The following is an 18213-nucleotide window of genomic DNA, read 5'->3' as shown; positions in this document are numbered from 1 at the left end:
GAAGGCTGTTTGCAAAGACCTGCTCCACTCTCTGCAGCTCTGCTGCAAGCCTCATTCATCCACCTGACCCCTGGGGCACAGGAGTGTACCCCTACCATGAAGGAGACACGCGGCACTGCAGAGGACCGAAGTCCTCCAAAGAGGGCCATCTGCAACAACGCCACCTCCTTAGCAACAAGCTACAACACCACCGCAGGCCCGGAATGGCCATGTGCTGCCCATCCAATGAGGGTATGTCACCCTGGCCAGCAGGCGAAGTCGTGCAGCAAAGGTCATGTGCAAAGGCCTGCTACACTCTCTGCAGCTTTCCGCTGCTCGATGTTGTTGACCAAGCTGGCACCTATTGCCTCTGGCTCATGCATACCACAAGTAAGCCACTTGTCTCCCCGCAAGGCCCTGGCTCCTCCTGTGACCCTCCCTCTGCATAGATTCCATGTGCGTTCCCTCCGGTTCGCAGAGAACAGACCATAACCAAACCCTCACTCCACATTGGACCGCCTGCCCGTACCCATGGCCACCAGCTTCCAAAACAGCCTGTTAGGCCGGAGAATCCAAACCCCCACCTACGGATCCACTCTCACCTTCATTACGCACCCCACGCCATTGCCATCATGCCAAATGGCCAAGATTCTATGTAATACCCTTACCACCAGGACCCATTCGGCAGGAAAGCTGATGGACCTCAAACAGGCCACCCATACTGCCCTAAACAGTAGCATGCAGCTGGCACCACCAGCAAAAACGTCAACCATACAGCGCACACGCTTACCCACCCACACAGGTGCACCAGCTTCCCTGAACTTGGCTTCAAACTTTGATGACAGCGGCCACACTGCCACAGTACTGCCCGTTGTCAACAATATTCTTACGGCGGTCTACGCAACACATGCCGGGAGCACCTCTGCTACCCCAATGCCTCTTGATGTTGGCACTATCTTGATGCCTAATGTGGTGAGCACGCCTCTGTTTCATGATGTTGCTAGCACCTTGCTTATGCCCAATGTTGCTAGCACTTTGTTTATGCCTAATGCTGTGAGCACCCTTAAGATGCTGCCTGATGATGTTGGCACCCTGTTTATGCCTAATGCTGTGAGCACCCTTATGATGCTGCCTGATGATGTTGGCTCCCTGTTTATGCCTAATGCTGTGAGCACCCTTATGATGCTGCCTGATGATGTTGGCACCCTGTTTATGCCTAATGCTGTGAGCATCTATGATGCATGATAATGCTGGCACCTTGCCTATGCCCAATGTTGCTAGCACCCTGTTGATGTCAAATGCTGTGAGCACCCCTATCATGCATGATGATGCTGGCACCCTGCTCTTTCCCAATGTTACTAGCACTCCGCCTATGCCTATTACTGTCAGCACTCCTATTATGCATGATGCTGTGAGCACCCCTCTGGAGCCTAAAGAAGTTAGCACCCCCTAGCCACATGACAACGACGCACTCCATACTGCCCCTGCCAGCTCTGCACAGCACACCACATTTAGCTGCGCTCTCATCAACGCATGCTCCTTCTCGGCACATGCCTTATAGATACACACCCTTATCACCGCGCACAGCTTTGACCTCCTGATGATCACTGAATCCTGGCTCTATGAAGCCTCTGGCCCCGCCCTAACTCTAGCACTCCCCTCAGGTTACACTATCTTCTGACAAGACCACCTGCACTCAAAAGTTGGGGATGTTGCTCCTATAATGTAGGAGTCCATCCCCATAAAATAGGTCTAAAGGACAGTTAAGAGCAACAGCGACTACTTACTCCTCAAACTTAACTCTTCTCCAAACTGCACCATTACCCTCCATATTGCCTATCGGCCCTCAGGACCCATAGCTGACTTCCAAGCAGCCCTGACACACCTCCTGTCTGACAACTTAAAGAAATCAACAAAGGCCATCCTCCTAGGAGACCTCAACCTTGGCCTCAAAGACCCTAAAGACAGCTAGATCACTTGACAACATGCTCGAAACCCTAGGTTTCAAACACTCCATCACAGGCCCCACCCACATCAAAGGCCCCACCCTAGACTGGATAGCACACCACAACTGCCCTCTTACTATCAGGGCTAATTCACCCTCCCCAGGGACAGACCACCACGTCATCTTATTTGACATCCCCACCCCCAAGAAAGAGCACTCGTCCGCTATGCCTGTTATGTTATGTTAATTGAACTTGGTAAAGCGCACGTACACCCAAAGGCATCTTGGCGCTGGCTACTGCAGGGGAATCAAAACCAGTGCGGAGAGAAGCAACTAAAACAGGGTAGTTTTAAGCAGCCGGCGAAAAGTGAAGTGGTCTTCAGTAGCGCGGAGGGCCAAAGGCAGCTCATTCAGGCTCTAGCAGCCGCCACCGAGAAGGCACGGCCTCCCATACAAGACAAACGATAGCGGGGGGCACTGAGAAGGCACGCAGATTGGGAGCGCAGTAGACGAGCAGGTGTATAGTGAGTAAACTTTGCTTGGAGATACTCAGCGCCTAAGCCATAGAAGGCACGATGCACCAGACACATCGATTTAAACAAAATCCGACTGGCTACAGGAAGCCAGTGTAGCTTCTTGAGCAACGGGGAGATGTGGGATCCAAAGGGGGGGGGCGGAGTACAGAACGGGCAGCAGCATTTTGTAGCAATTGAAGCCTTTGGGTCAGGTAGCGCGGCTGGGCCAGATAGAGAGAGTTACAATAATCAAGGGTGCTGAGAACCAGGCCGCCACTACCGGAGCCTGACATTCAGCAAGAATAAAGGGCAAGACTTTCCGCAAAATGCGAAATTTAAAATGATCAGCACTACATACAGAAGCGACCTGATTATCGAGAGACAGAGAGGCAGAGATTTTAACACCTAGATTGCGGACCGATTGAACCGGAAGCGGGAGAGGGCCCAGGCTCGATGGCCAGAAATGCGAGGTCCAAAAAAGAAGGGGGGAAGAAGTACCCACCACTAGGACCTCGGTCTTACTGCCATTCAGTTTTAGCCAATTAGTCATCATCCAATGGCCTAGGTCCTCCAAAAAGTTCCTGAGACGGGCGGCGGTCTCAGCTTGAGTAAGATCAAGGCAAACGAGGATCTGTGTGTCGTCCACGTAAGAATAATAGCGGAAACCATGTGAGTGAATAAGAAGCAGAAGAGATCTAATATAAACATTAAAAAGAATAGGAGAGAGTGCTGAGCCCTGAGGGACACCACAGACAAGTGTAGCCAGCTTAGATTGAAAAGGGGGAAGAGAAATAGACTGAGAGCGATCAGACAAGAACAAAGTGAACCAATCAAGGACCTGGCCAGAAAGACCGGCGTTGGAAAGACGAGAGAGTAAGATGGAGTTGTCGACGGTGTTGAAAGCAGCCGACAGATCCAAAAGTAGGACTGCTCCGACACCACCCTTGTCCACCAAACATACCAGGTCATCAAGTACCAAGTTCAAGACAGATTCCGTACCCCTCCCCAGGCGAAAACCAGACTGAAAGGGGTCAAAGAAATTAGAAGACTCAAGAAAGTTAGAAAGAAGAGGAGACACCAAAGCCTCCATCAATTTCATAAGAAAAGGGAGCAGTGAAATAGGACGATAGTTGGACAGTACATCAGGATCGAGGGACGGCTTCTTAAGAAGAGGGACAACCAGGGTGCTGTCCTCTCCCACCCGCTCTCGCCAGGAGTTCTCGCCAGCTTACCAAAGGAAGGCTCTTACCCTACCTACTAGTCCCGGCCTTCAGGCCTCCCTTTTCCAATGACCCTGATATATTGGTGCAAACCTATAACACCACTATGAAACTAGCACTGAAAGCCATTCCCCCTTTAGTGTCTCGGAATGTCAGACCTACAAAACACTCCAACGCCCGGTACTCCCCCGAGTTACTAGAAATCTGCTCCAAAAAACAGAATGCACTCTCGATCTGGCAAGCAAACCACCTTGACTCAGCCAAACTAGAGTTTTGAAAACTCGCTAAGCAATATAAACAAAACAATCATCCAAGCCAAAGCCATATCCTTCAACACAAGGATAGCCAACGCCAAATCAGATGCCAAAGAAATCTTTTCCATTTTCAGGGAACTAGAAACACCCACTACCCCCTCAGACTAACACCAAAGATGAAGCCTGGTGCCACGATATACAATCAGCCATGCTCAGCAAACTAGACACCCGGCACAGTAAAATCAAAGCCAAACAGCACACATTCGACAAACCCAAGCCGCATCACACACCTGCCCTGCCCTATAAGGCCACCGACATGCCTCTCTTCTCTTTCAAGGACGTCAACGAACTGGACGCCATTGCCCTCATCAAAAATATCAAACCCTCCAACTGCTAAGGAGATATTTGCCTGGCTCCTCTCATTGAAGACTGTGCTGACACACTTGCACCCTTCCTTACTGCCTTCATAAATGCTTCCTTCGCGGCCAGGTCTGTCCCAGCCTGCCTCAAAGAAGCATGCGTGCGCCCCCTCTTAAAAAACTCACTTGACCCTACACCCCCCTAGCACCTACAGACCCATAACAACTGTCTCCTTCCTGCTAAACATCCAGGACAAAGCAGCATACCTACAAGTCCAACAGTTCCTCGAAGCCAATAGCTTCTTTGGCCTCCCCCAATCTGGCTTCCGCCCTGGCAACGGAACCAAAACAGCCTTACTCAACTTAAAAAATCAAATGGACGATGTCAGGGACTCAGGCAAACCTACCCTACTCCTCCTTCTGGACCTGTCAGCAGCCTTTGACCTCGTAGATCACAAAATCCTCTGCCACCACCTTTCAACTTCAGCACATTTTTCTCCCAATGCTACAGCCTGGGTCACATCATTCTTCCAAGGCAGAGCCATGAGAGACTTCTCTGACCAAGCCTGAGCTAAACCCAATATCATCCAATGTGGCGTGCCAAAGGGTATATGTATGTCCCCCACATTATATAACATGTTCACCAGACCACTCTTCAACATTGTGGATTCGCTCGGCATCACCTACACTAACTACGCGGACAACACTCAAGTCTTCCTCCCCTTAACCGGCGACTACGAGTCTGACGCTAAGACCCTCAACTCCGCCTACTCCACCATCCACGCGTGCTTAAACGGAGACAAGACAGACCTACTCCTGATTGGATCCACTGAAACACTAAAGAAACTGGATAACCAATACTTGGTCTTGTTTTCCGACTGTGCCATACTGAAAACCCCTTTCCAATCACAGGGTTTCAAGCCTTGCTAAAGTGCATCTTGGAACATCCAGATTCTATACATTCCTAGGTATATACGTTGGCGCATCACTGCAAAGTATTCACTACGTAGCCAGCCTTAAGATCATGTTGTCTTCTTGCGTTACTGCGTCTGTACAACATTGAAATCCCAGTATCACATGCTGTAAAAATCCTCAGCGTCTACCTGGACTCCAACCTCTCCATGTCCAGGCAAGACAACGCCATTGCGTCCTACGCAGCCTACCACACTAAGCTTCTATAATGCAGCCAGACCCTTCCTGACCACTGAAAACTGCATCACCATTGCAAGAGCTGTAATTGGATCTCGACTAGGCTACTGCAACGTCCTCTTTGCGGGCACGTCAATAAAAAACCTGGAGAAACTCCAAACCATCCAAAACAGCGAGCTCCGTGCTGCCATTGGCATCCCCAGAAGGGATCACATCTCAGCTGCCAGGAAACAAGCCTACTGGATACCTGTCAAAGAATGTGTCCCATAAAAGCATCAACCACACAGCCCCACGATACCTAACACAAAGAATAAACAGATCCCTATCCTCCAGACTAACGAGAACAGCATTCGCCAACCTACTCACAGTGCCCAAAGTGAAACGAGCCAGAGCCGGTGGCTCCAGCATTCTGTTCATCGCTGCTATGTAATGGAACTCCTTGCCAATCCACCTCAGAGCAGAACCATCCAACCTCGTCGCCTGCAAAGCCATAAAAACATTGTCATTTGCCTGGATTTTCCAGCTGATTAGCCAACGCATGCCATGCAATGTACATTATGACAATGTGCAATTGTAAAGTCATTATTATACATGCAACACATTATGTACGTTCCATGTAACAGCACCTCGATGCCCTTGGGCTGTTTGTGCGCTTTATAAATTAAACATTTTAAAATTTAAAAAACCAGCATGATGTGTGTGGTGTGATTGCACATGGATAACAAAAAACATGGAGTGGCACAGCAGGGGAAGAAGTGTGGAGTCACATCTTATTAGTTTGAGGATAGCTGGCACAATACACTATTGCTTTGCACATATTCAAAATGTGTGGTACGTTTGAGTGCCCCTACTCTTGCCACATGCTGCTTGGTAGATTAGAACCCACCTCTTAGGGATCGAAGCTAACTTGAAGCTGTATTCAATATTCTGTGGCTTATTTAGTATTCTGTATTTTGTCAACCCATTGACTTGTGAAATCTTGCTGCGTTTTCAGAATGAATAACAAATCTGTGCTAAAGCTCATTATCACGAGTTAGGCCTTCGCTCTTAAATGCACTGGTAACGCTATTACTGCTGCATTTAAGGGTTGGCCCAATCATGATTCGGATGGCAAGTGGGAGTTTTACCTCCAGCCTTTTTGTTGGAGGTAAAAATGTCCCCTCAGTGCCTCTTTTTGGCCGTTCTCGGGCTATTATCGCCACCGCAATTACCGTTGGCGGTAATAGCGCCCCCCAACCCCAATGGAACTTACAGCTGTACCGCTACTCATAATCCGGCGCTAATAACGCTGGACCATGTAGCGGTAATGCTATTTGTGCTGGCAGTATTCCGGAGGTATTGCCGCTGGGATACCGCCAGACTCCTGATGAGGCCCATATATGCTATTGTTTGCATTCATCTATGTTGCGGTATCGACAATCCCAGACCATATTGTTAGCCTCTAACTGACCTTCCAGTCCCTTATGTATTCCATTTCAGAGGCATGGGAGTTAGGTTGACTGCAGCAGGCTGTGTACACATTAGTCAAGAAGCACACCGAGTAGGTGTACATTATTGAAGAAGCACAGAAAGGTGTGTGCACATTATTCAAAAAGCACATGGGGTATATATACATTATTCAAAAAGCACATGTGTTAGGTCCATATTATCCAAGAAGCAATGCACGTTATGTGCACATTATGCATTTAAGAAGCACATGGGGCATATGCACATTATTCATGAAGCACAGCAAGGTATGCACAAATTAATCAAGAAGCTCAGAAAGGTATGTACACATTATTCAAGAAGCACGTGGGGTATATGTACATTATTCAAGAAGCACAGAAAGGCCTGCACACATTATTCAAGAAGCACAGCAAGGTATGTGCACATATTAATCAAGAAGCACAGCAAGGTATGCACATATTAATCAAGAAGCTCAGAAAGGTATGTACACATTATTCAAGAAGCACATGGGGTATATGTACATTATTCAAGAAGCACAGAAAGGCCTGCACACATTATTCAAGAAGCACATCAAGGTATGTGCACATATTAATCAAGAAGCTCAGAAAGGTATGTACAACTTTATTCAGGAAGCACATGGGGTATATGCACATTATTCAAGAAGCACAGAAAGGTCTGCACACATTATTCAAGAAGCACAGCTAGGCATGTGCACATTATTCAAGAAGCACAGCAAGGTATGTGCACATTATTCAAGAAGCACAGCAAGGTATGTACACATTATTCAAGAAGCACAGCAAGGTATATGCACATTATTCAAGAAGCACACAAAGGTCTGCACACATTATTCAAGAAGCACAGCAAGGTATGTGCACATTATTCAAGAAGCACATGGGGTATATGCACATTATTCAAGAAGCACAGAAAGGTCTGCACGCATTATTCAAGAAGCACAGCAAGGTATGTGCACATTATTCAAGAAGCACAGCAAGGTATGTGCACATTATTCAAGAAGCACATGGGGTATATGCACATTGTTTTGTTTGTTTCTTTATTTGTAGCGCGCGCCAGACCCGAAGGTATCAGGACACAGAGATAAGAATGTTTTAGGCTTACATGTTACAAAGTTTCATAGGCTTCAAAATACAAATCAATTCATAAACAGTAAATATTACAGCTGTATTACAAAAATTGAGTCAGTACAGCATTCAGGTAATACAGGTGAGGAGATGTCGCAGCAGGAGGCATGGGTCCAGTAGTTTGTTAGGTCAAGTAACTTGTGCAGTTAGGTTATAGGTAATTTTCTTTGAGCCATTTGATCATGTTTAATCTGAAGAGTGGGTAAGATTGGTCAGCTGTTAGAGTAGGTGGGAGGGAGTTCCACAGTTGGGCCGCTTTGACAGGGAAACTATTTACCCCGGTTGTCGTCATTTTTAATGGGGGGACTGATGGGCAGTTTGTATAGGCTGTTCTAGTCGGTCTGGATGTGACTCTTCTTTTGAATCTCTCTGTTAGGTAGCTTGGTGCCGCATTGTTAAGGCATTTGAATGTTAGAGAAGCAGTTTTAAGTTTACTTTTGCCAGCTGTAGAGAGCCAGTTGGATTGTCTTCTAATCGATGTTATATGTTCTCTTTTGGAGATTCCTAGTGCCGCTCTAAGGGCATTATTTTGCAGTATTTGAATTTTCTGCGTGATATATTTATTGGATCCCAGGTAGAGGGCGTCACAATAATCCAGTCTGGACAGCACAAGTGCTCTTGCCAGTGTGGTGCAACTGTTTGAAGAGAGGTAAGGTCTAGCTGCTTCGATCAGCTTACAGGTGTAGGCTGTGGATGATGCCATAGCATTTACTTGTTTTGCCAAGGTGAGGTAAGAGTCCAGGTAAAAGGCTAGTGTTTTTACCTCCTTTGCAACTGTAATTAGGTGCCCATCTATGGCAAAAGTTGTGTAGTCCTGCCTAAGTTTCTTGATGTTCTGTGTAGTTCCCAGTATGATGAGTTCCGTTTTGTCATTATTCAAGCATAGACCATGACGAGCCCTCCATGCCTGGATGATGAGGTATATCTTAGTCACCAAGGCTAAATCCTATTTGTAATCCCCTGTAAGTGGGATGAGAATCTGGGTGTCATCTGCGTAATTAGTGTAGGTGACATCTTCAGAGTCCAGATCGTCAAACAGGGGCTTAGTGAAAATGTTATACATGGTAGGGGAGACGCATGATCCCTGGTGTACACCGCAAGTAATAGGGGCAGGCTCATCAGCTGCTGATGCAGAGAAGACCCTCATGGTTCTGTCGCTTAGGAATGATTGGATCCATGCTATGGCATGGGGCGAGAAGTGGGCTGCTTACTCTAGGTGGTTGCAGAGCACTTTCTGATCCACCAGGTCAAACGCTGTTGAGAGATCCAGTAGGAGAAGCAGGACAGTTTTCACTTGGCCTCTCAGCTCGTCGACCTGGTTCTTAAGATCAATGAGTGCTGTTTCAGTACCATGTTGTGGTCTGAAACCTGATTGCCGCAAGCCTAGGAGTTAGTGCAGCTCCAGGAATTTCTGTATCTGTATGTAGGCAACTCTATCTAAAATTTTTAGAGGAAATGGCACTGTGGTGATGGGTCTATAGTTTGTGGGTATGGCCGGGTCCAGTGATTGCTTCTTAAGGAGGGGGAGGACCCAGGATTCTTTAAGATTACTCGGAATGGTACCTGAGGAGAAAGAGGAGTTGATGGGTTTAGAGATGAATGGTGATAAATCTCTAGCAGCATCTTTTGTTATTTGAGCCGGGCAATTGTCCCCTCGGCAGTTTGATGGTTTAAGCAATATGATTATTCTTTCAACCTCCAATATGGAGACTTTGGTGAAGTTAAATCTTTGTTCGGGTTTGGCAGTGGTACTTGGTTTGTCGGTTTGGGTAGTTGTAGGAGGTAAGTTTAGTTTTTTCTTATCGATTTTAGTTTGGAGGGTGACAATTTTGTCGCTAAGGGCCTTCTGGATGTCAGAGCACCATGTCTTATTTTTGATAAAGTTATCAGGTACCGGGATGGGGTTCTCCAGTTCTTTTAGTATTGTAAAGAGCTCCTTGGTTCCTGATTTTGCTTGCATTATTCATGTGTCATAGCTTTCTTTTTTTGCGCGCTTTATTTCAGAATTGTATTTAGTCGAGATAGTGGAAAGGGTGGCTTTATTCACCCCTGAAGCTGCTAGTCTCCAAGAGGATTTGCACTTACGTTTTTCTTTCCTTAGTGATTTTAGGTAAGGGGTAAACCAGGCATTTAGGTGTGCTCTAGGTTTGCTGTTTCTCATTTTTAAAGGTGCGATAGTGTCTAAGGCATTGGTCATGACTGTGTTAAACTCGTTGACTAAAGATGAGGGATCTAGTGTGTCAGGCAGTGAGTTTAAGGTAAGTAAAACTGGCAGCAATAACCTGTCTGTGGTTATATTTATTTTATTCCTTGTTAGCGTTGGGGGTGCTGCAGTATTATTTTGTGGTTTGAAGGTTTTAACGTCTGTAGAGAAGGCTATCAGAGCGTGATCAGTCCATACTTGAGGACTGATAGACGTAATAGTTGTGTTACATTTGTGGTCAGCCACCCAATCTAGTGTACGGCCTTTCTCGTGGATAGGCTGTGTCACTCTTTGGGTAAAGCTGAGCTCTGAGAGGGCATTAGCAATGTTTAAGGCTTGTACATCTTTATGAACATTGAAGCCTAGGTTTGGATCTCCTAAGTGAAGGGCTTGGGATGCATTTTTTTAATTATCTGAAAGTACCATAAAGATGTCCTCTTCAAAGGAGCCAATGGGTCCTGGTGGCCTGTAGATAAGGTGTATGTTAATAGTTTGTGAGTTAGAAGTTAGGAGCTTGACGGTTAAGGACTCACAGGATTTAGTATGCAGGGGTGTTTCTATTCTTATTGACAGATTGGTTTTGGAAATGAGTGCTAAACCTCCTCCCCGGGAGTTGGTTCTGTCTTCTCTGAAGATGGTATAGTTGGTAGGCACAGCGAGCATCAGGGCTGGGCCAGCCGCTTGGTGTAGCCAAAAGTCATAGTTGCCTATTTGCATGAGGTCAGCAATTTCAGTAGCATGGGCTATTAGTGACCTGGCGTTGATAAGTGCTCCTTTGAGAACAGGGTTGGGTAGGGCCAGTCTGCTATGCTTGGCTGGGCTGGTTCGTGGTTTGTGGTATTTGTCTATTTTGTCTATGTGATTGGTGGTGGCACTTGTTAGGGAGAGGTTTTGTTTAGTGGTGTCCTTATGATGACTTCTACTATTTGCGCACGCAGTAAGGTACCCGGCGGGTAGTTCGTAAATCTTAGGTAATCTCGAGCATAGTTTAGAATTCCTGCACGTAATGTCGCTTGGAATGTTGGTTGTGATGAGATTAGGAGTAGCAACATTTTCTAAGGTCTGTTCAATGCCTGGGGCGGTCACATTATTCAAGAAACACATGGGGTATATGCACATTATTCAAGAAGCACAGCAAGGTATGTACACGTTATTCAAGAAGCACATGGGGTATATGCACATATTAATGAAGAAGCACAGAAAGGTCGGCACACATTATTCAAGAAGCACAGAAAGGTCTGCACACATTATTCAAGAAACACATGGGGTATATGCACGTCATTCAAGAAGCACGGCAAGTTATGTGCACATTATTCAAGAAACACATGGGGTATATGCACGTTATTCAAGAAGCACGGCAAGGTATGTGCATATTATTCAAGAAACACAGCAAGTTATATGCACATTATACAAGAAGCACATGGGGTATATGCTTAGTATTCAAAAAGCACAACAAGGTATGCACATATTAATCAAGAAGCACAGAAAAGTCTGCACACGTTATTCAAGAAGCACACAGGGTATATGCACATTGTTCAAGAAGCACATGGATTATGTGCACATTATTCAAAAAGAACACATGGTATGTAATCAATATATTCAAGAAACATACATGGTGGGCACACATGTTTTAAGAGGCACACTGGTTATGTACTCAATATTCAAGAAGCACACAGGTTATGCACACATATTATGCACACATTTTTCAAGAAGCACAGTGGGTATATTCAGACCACTCAAGAAGCACAAAGGCTATGTACACAATATTCAAGAATCACACAGGGTATCTACTCATTATTCAAGAAGCACACAGGGTATGCACACATTTTTCAAGATGCACACTGGGTATGTACTCAATATTCAAGAAACACAAAGGGTATGTACGCATTATTCAAGAAGCACACAGGGTATGCACCCATTTTTCAAGATGCACACTGGGTATGTACTCAATATTCAAGAAGCACACAGGGTAGTACTCAATATTCAAGAAGCACACAGGGTGTGTACGCATTATTCTAGAAACACACAGGGTATGCATACATTTTTCAAGAGGCACACTGGTTATGTTCATACTACTCCAGAAGCCCAAAGGGTATGTACACTATTTCCAGGAAGCGCACAGGGTATGCACTCCATGTTCAAGTAGCACACAGAGTATGCACACTTTTTTCAAGAGGCACACTGGGTATGTACTCAATATTCAAGAAGCACACATGGTATGTACTCAATATTCATGAAGCACACAGTGCATGTACTCAATATTCAAGAAGCACAAAGGTTATGTACTCAATAGTCAAGAAGCACTGAGGGTATGCAAACAATATTCAAGAAGCACAGAGGGTATGCAAACAATATTCATGAAGCACACAGGGTATGCACATATTTTTCAAATGGCACACTGGGTATGTTCACACCACTCAAGAGCACAATATTCAAGAAGCACACAGGGTATGAATATTCAAGAAGCACACAGGGTATGTACTCAAATATGTACTCAATATTCCAGAAGCACACAGGGTACACAGGGTATGTACTCACATATGTACTCAATATTCAAGAAGCACACATGGTATGTTCTCAAATATGTACTCAATATTCCAGAAGCACACAGGGTACACATGGTATGTACTCAAATATGTACTCAATATTCAAGACGCACATAGTGTATGTACTCAAATATGTACTCAATATTCCAGAAGCACACAGGGTACACAGGGTATGTACTCAAATATGTACTCAATATTCAAGAAGCACACATGGTATGTTCTCAAATATGTACTCAATATTCCAGAAGCACACAGGGTACACAGGGTATGTACTCAAATATGTACTCAATATTCCAGAAGCACACAGGGTACACAGGGTATGTACTCAAATATGTACTCAATAGTCAAGAAGCACACATGGTATGTTCTCAAATATGTACTCAATATTCCAGAAGCACACAGGGTACACAGGGTATGTTCTCAAATATGTACTCAATATTCCAGAAGCACACGGGGTACACAGGGTATGTACTCAATATTCAAGAAGCACACAGGGTACACATGGTATGTAATCAAATATGTACTCAATATTCAAGAAGCACACAGGGTAGGTACTCAAATATGTACTCAATATTCAAGAAGCACACAGGGTATGCTCACAATATTCAAAAAGCAAGGCAGGGTATGCACACATTATTCAAGCAGCACACAGGGGCTCATTTTCATATCAGCTGACTTGTCAATTGAAGACGTAAATGCCTTGCGTTAGGCTTTTATGCCTTGCATTGACGCCACAGCTCATTTTTGTCATTTTTGCTTCGTGCAAAAGTGCAAAACAAAAGGCGCCATACATGCTTGCAATCCGACTTTTGCACTCCGTCGTGCGGCTGGGATCATTGTACATTGAAGTGCTCACGTAGGCCCCCCGGCCACATTAAGCATGTACATGCAATGTAATTGTAATGGGTTATTTAGGACACGCTTAATACCCAGTGGTTTCTAAGCGCGGACCCCGGGATCGAACTTGTGTTGCTAGGTGTCGTATTGTTTTCGAGGCGAGCGCGTTACCCCCTGAGCTATCCTCCGTGAGCAGCACACGGCAGACAAGCACATTATTCAAGCAGCACACGGGTTGTGTACCTGGTATTGCAGCCTTTGTGGGTGATGTACACAGAATGCGTTTCGCAAGGCCTGCATCGGCATTTGGCTTGTAGGGGGTTAAGTTTTAAGGCTGAGAAATGCAAATTTGCCAGGGGAGCGGTAGAACGTCCCAGGGGTGGGTACACGACTGGCGCACAATCAGTAAGAGAAATAGCGTCGCCCCGCAGCCCCCGAACAACACTGGCAAGTCCTTTATATTTTTGGGGGGCCTTCAGAGTTAATTCAACGCTTGCAAGGAACTTTGCAAGTGAAATCGAGTCCCCCGTGGAGCTGCCGAAGAAGGAGGCCTAATTGGAGTGCTTTGAGCAAAGGAATCAGGGGGGGAAATTGCAAGAGCGCACGAGCGAAGCCGATGCAGAACTAGAACGCCATGCATTATGAGGGTGAATGCGGGTGAGGATGGGACGAGTCCACTCTCCACTCACGGGGAGGTGGGGATGGGAACGCCCACTGGATCTTCACCCATGAAGGCTCTGTGCGTCCACAAGACATTTCTCAACACCTGTTGCGAGGGGAGCATTCGCTTCCAACTCCGTGGCTGAACTTTGAAGGGTCTTATTCTGGTGCACAAACCTTTGTTACTGATAATGCCCCTCTTGTAGCAGTGGGCCTCATTGTGAGTACAGCGGTAATTGAGCAAATGTTCTGCGGAATTACCACCAAACTCGTTTGGTTCTGTGTGATTTCTTCGAATGTATTTCATTGCTGGAGAATTGGTCAATTTTTTTTTTCTTTAAGGACATTTTACTGCAAATGAATGCGGGGGTGGACCCCCGCAGGCCCCCTCTATCCACCCCCTACATTTATTATTCCCCAAACCCACCCCCACATACATTTGAGGTAAAATGCAGCAATAAAATCCGACCAATACTCCCTCAATGAAATCTACTGCGACCAAACCTCCTGTTACCCCCGTGCACTGGTGCAGCCGCTCAATCCTGCACATTTACAGCACGATGAGGATTTGCCTGAAGCAGTATTTCTGCCACAGTAAATCTGTTCATTTTTGGGGGTGAAGTGGGAGACTTACACATAGCTTCATGCTGCAGTTAAAGCCTCTACTTTACCTCCAAATTTAGTGTTTGGCAATGTGGGAAACTGGTGGTAAAGTGGCGGTCATTCAGTTGCTGCCATTTTTCATTTATATTGTGCATAACTTTCAATGGCGCCCAATGTACTAAACGGGGAGAGGAACTAGTTTAGCGACAAGTGCCAGGATATGCTCAGGATCACATAGCACATTGAACGCATAGACCTCGGGCCCTTCAAGACGAGGAAGCAATACTTAGAGATGGACGGGGATGCAGAATTTACGCAAACATCAATAATCAAACTGACTCAGGAAGTTGACAAAACACACTACTGTTTTATTTGCAATTATCTAAACCAGGGAGTTACAACCGACATCAACGGTCACTCAATTTTTCTCAACGCATTCTATAAAAAACACAACTTTTATAATCAAAACTCATCACAAGTGACGTCACACTACGTGGCAAACTACGGAACCCTCCTTGGGGATGTGATAGGCTTACAGGGAACATCTAGGTATACGTTCCATACTGATGGGGGAAGTGATTGGGTCTCTAACATCAGGTGGACAACTAAGCCCTCCTCTAGTACAAGTCATCATCATGGTCACAAAATACACGATTTATTGGTTACACAAATTATAGGGCTTTTTGATGTGTGGCCCTCTAAAATTGGTTTGGCACCCTTGTACCCTTCGGGAACATTCCACACGCTAGCAGCACGCAGTTTACTATTCCAGATGCAGGGAGGGTCGGCGTGGTCATGCATTCCCTCCCAATTAGCCCAACATCTATCATCAATCTTGCAGTCGGCCAGTCATTTAAGGCTTTGAACTTGGCCTTGCAGAAGCTCTCTGTGCCTGAGAATAAAATGGAGTATATTCTTGGTTTCGGTGTAGCTCGACCCAATGTCCATTGTGATCTGACCATGTGACTGGAGACCCCGATTTCGAACTCCTTGCTGCTTTTGATTCTACTAAATGATGAACTTCTGATACCTTCAGTGTTTTTCCATTCCACCTCAAACAGAAGTTTGCCTCTTTACCACATTCCTTGTAACTACTGGATGGACAACCAGGCTCACGGTGTCCTGGACTTCTTGGTGCTGGGCCAGGCAAGCCTTTCTTGAATTCTCCTTCGCCCTAAACTGTTTTCCGACTGCGCCACACTGAAAACCCCTTTCCAATCACAGGGTTTCAAGCCTTGCTAAAGTGCATCTTGGAACATCCAGATTCTATACATTCCTAGGTATATACGTTGGCGCATCACTGCAAAGTATTCACTACGTAGCCAGCCTTAAGATCACGTTGTCTTCTTGCGTTACTGCGTCTGTACAAGTTTAAAGTGATTTTGCATTTTCTTCAGCGTGAGCTTCTTCATCTCGAGCCCGAAATGTTGCTCGTCTTTAACACCTCCTCTTCAGATCTTATAGAATGTTTATGTTCTTTCACCTCGTGCATCTTTTCAGGCTGCGTCAGTTCTGCTCTGCTTCATGTGACGTCACCAGTCTTCTTTCACACTCATTTTCATACCTCTTCTGTGACTTTGTCTAAAAGGCCATGATTTCTTCGTGTATGCATGTAGGGTTTTCTCAATGGATACCTCGTGTCCAGGATTTTCTGTGGAACAGGCACCCTCATTGGTACTGCACGTGTCACAATTTCCGGTTCCCAACATAAAGGCAACATGGGGCGGAGCTTTTGGTGGGGGTACTTGACTTCTCCTCTACACTATGGTTGTCCAACTCCAGGTCTCCAGGGCGAGATCCATGCCAGGTTTTCAGGACACCCCTAATTAATATTCTTGAGATAAATTTGCATTCAATGATTCTAAATGTATGCACATTTTTTCTCATGAATATTAATGAGGGTATCTTGAAAACCCATCAGGAGTTGGACAACCATGACCTAGCGTATCCAGGGTGGAGCCATGATTCTGACTTGGAAAATTACCTGCTTCTACTGTGAGGACAGGGACCTTTCCCAAACATGAGCAGACTCTGGATGTCAAAGCACCACGTAAGAGACAACTATGCAAATGCTTAGGACTCCATGGTTTAAATTGGTGGCTCAGATCGAAAGCTACTGGGGAGCAAAACTGAAGGGGGGGGTTGCAATTAACCCAAGAGCCTAGCACTACAGAAAGGGAGAAAGGTGTCCCCAATAAAGAGAAAAGGATAACCTAGCACGTGGAACATAAACCCTGTACCAGGATGAAGAAATCATAAAGGAAACCACCCTCGACTCCTCCATAAACTGCCCTACCTGAGCTCTGGTGCCTTGCTGGGGAATGTGCAGGAGACAGAAAGGCACAATGGAAGTTATAACAGCAGTGCTTCATTTGGGAAACAAGGGCCCGGGCCCTCCAGTAGCCTCGGCAGATGGCAAGAAGTTTGGGATTTGTATTGGTGTCTGATCATGCAACTATTTGATTACATGCTAAACATTTAAATATCAAATTAGACATGGGAAAATGTGACACATAGGTCTTTGGCCTTTGGAAATGAACAAAAATTGAACATTAAGGACTAGGGACTAGAGACAAGGCTAGAGGTAAGTAAGTGCCCATTTCCTTAAATAACACATCAGTTCCTCCTGGAAAGTGCCCTCTAATTATTTTATTCCCAGTGTACAGCTATAACATGTCTGTAGGCATACGTTTCTCAAGTTTTCTGTACAACCGCGGGAAGAATGGCAACATTACGTGAGAGAGGATAGTTCCAATGAGGATTGCCGTGATCCATTCCACCGGGAGGAGAGGGGCATAAGAAACTCTTCTAAACTTGTTAACAGGCAGACATACAGTTTGCATCATGACTTCGAAAGTAGTCTAGAATTCGAGGAGAAATTGCGCTAGTAAGTTACCTACGGTATGCAGACTGATTGGATCAACTTAAATGGGAGATATTCCTCAAGGATATTTGAGGAAGAATAAGACATTGGGATAATGAAAATAAGGGCATGATGCCATTCATGACTACGAGAAATATTTATTGTACATTGACGTCATTGAAGAGACAAGAATTGGGGATCTTTTGACTCAACTAACGCCCTGAAGAAGACCTGTCTGTATAGGTCGAAACACTTGTTGGCGGCAACCTGGTAAATTAGAATATTTACAAAAAAAGTGACGAGTTCTAACTGTGAGTAAAATTGTGTGTCAATGTATTAACAAAGTATAAAGACAGACCACAGTTGGATTTTTTGTTTTTTTCACAAATTAGGGTGTAGTGCACATACACAACAATTCTTTAAGCAGTTCACTTTCATGACTATGGGCTAGGTGATATGTTTTTGACCAATGCAAGCTGATCACCCATGTGTTAT

The sequence above is a fragment of the Ambystoma mexicanum genome, chromosome 10, assembly GCF_040938575.1.
Source record: "Ambystoma mexicanum isolate Mex_15411 chromosome 10, UKY_AmexF1_1, whole genome shotgun sequence".
In the NCBI taxonomy this organism is placed as follows: Eukaryota; Metazoa; Chordata; class Amphibia; order Caudata; family Ambystomatidae; genus Ambystoma; species Ambystoma mexicanum.
This window is presented reverse-complemented; position numbering follows the sequence as displayed.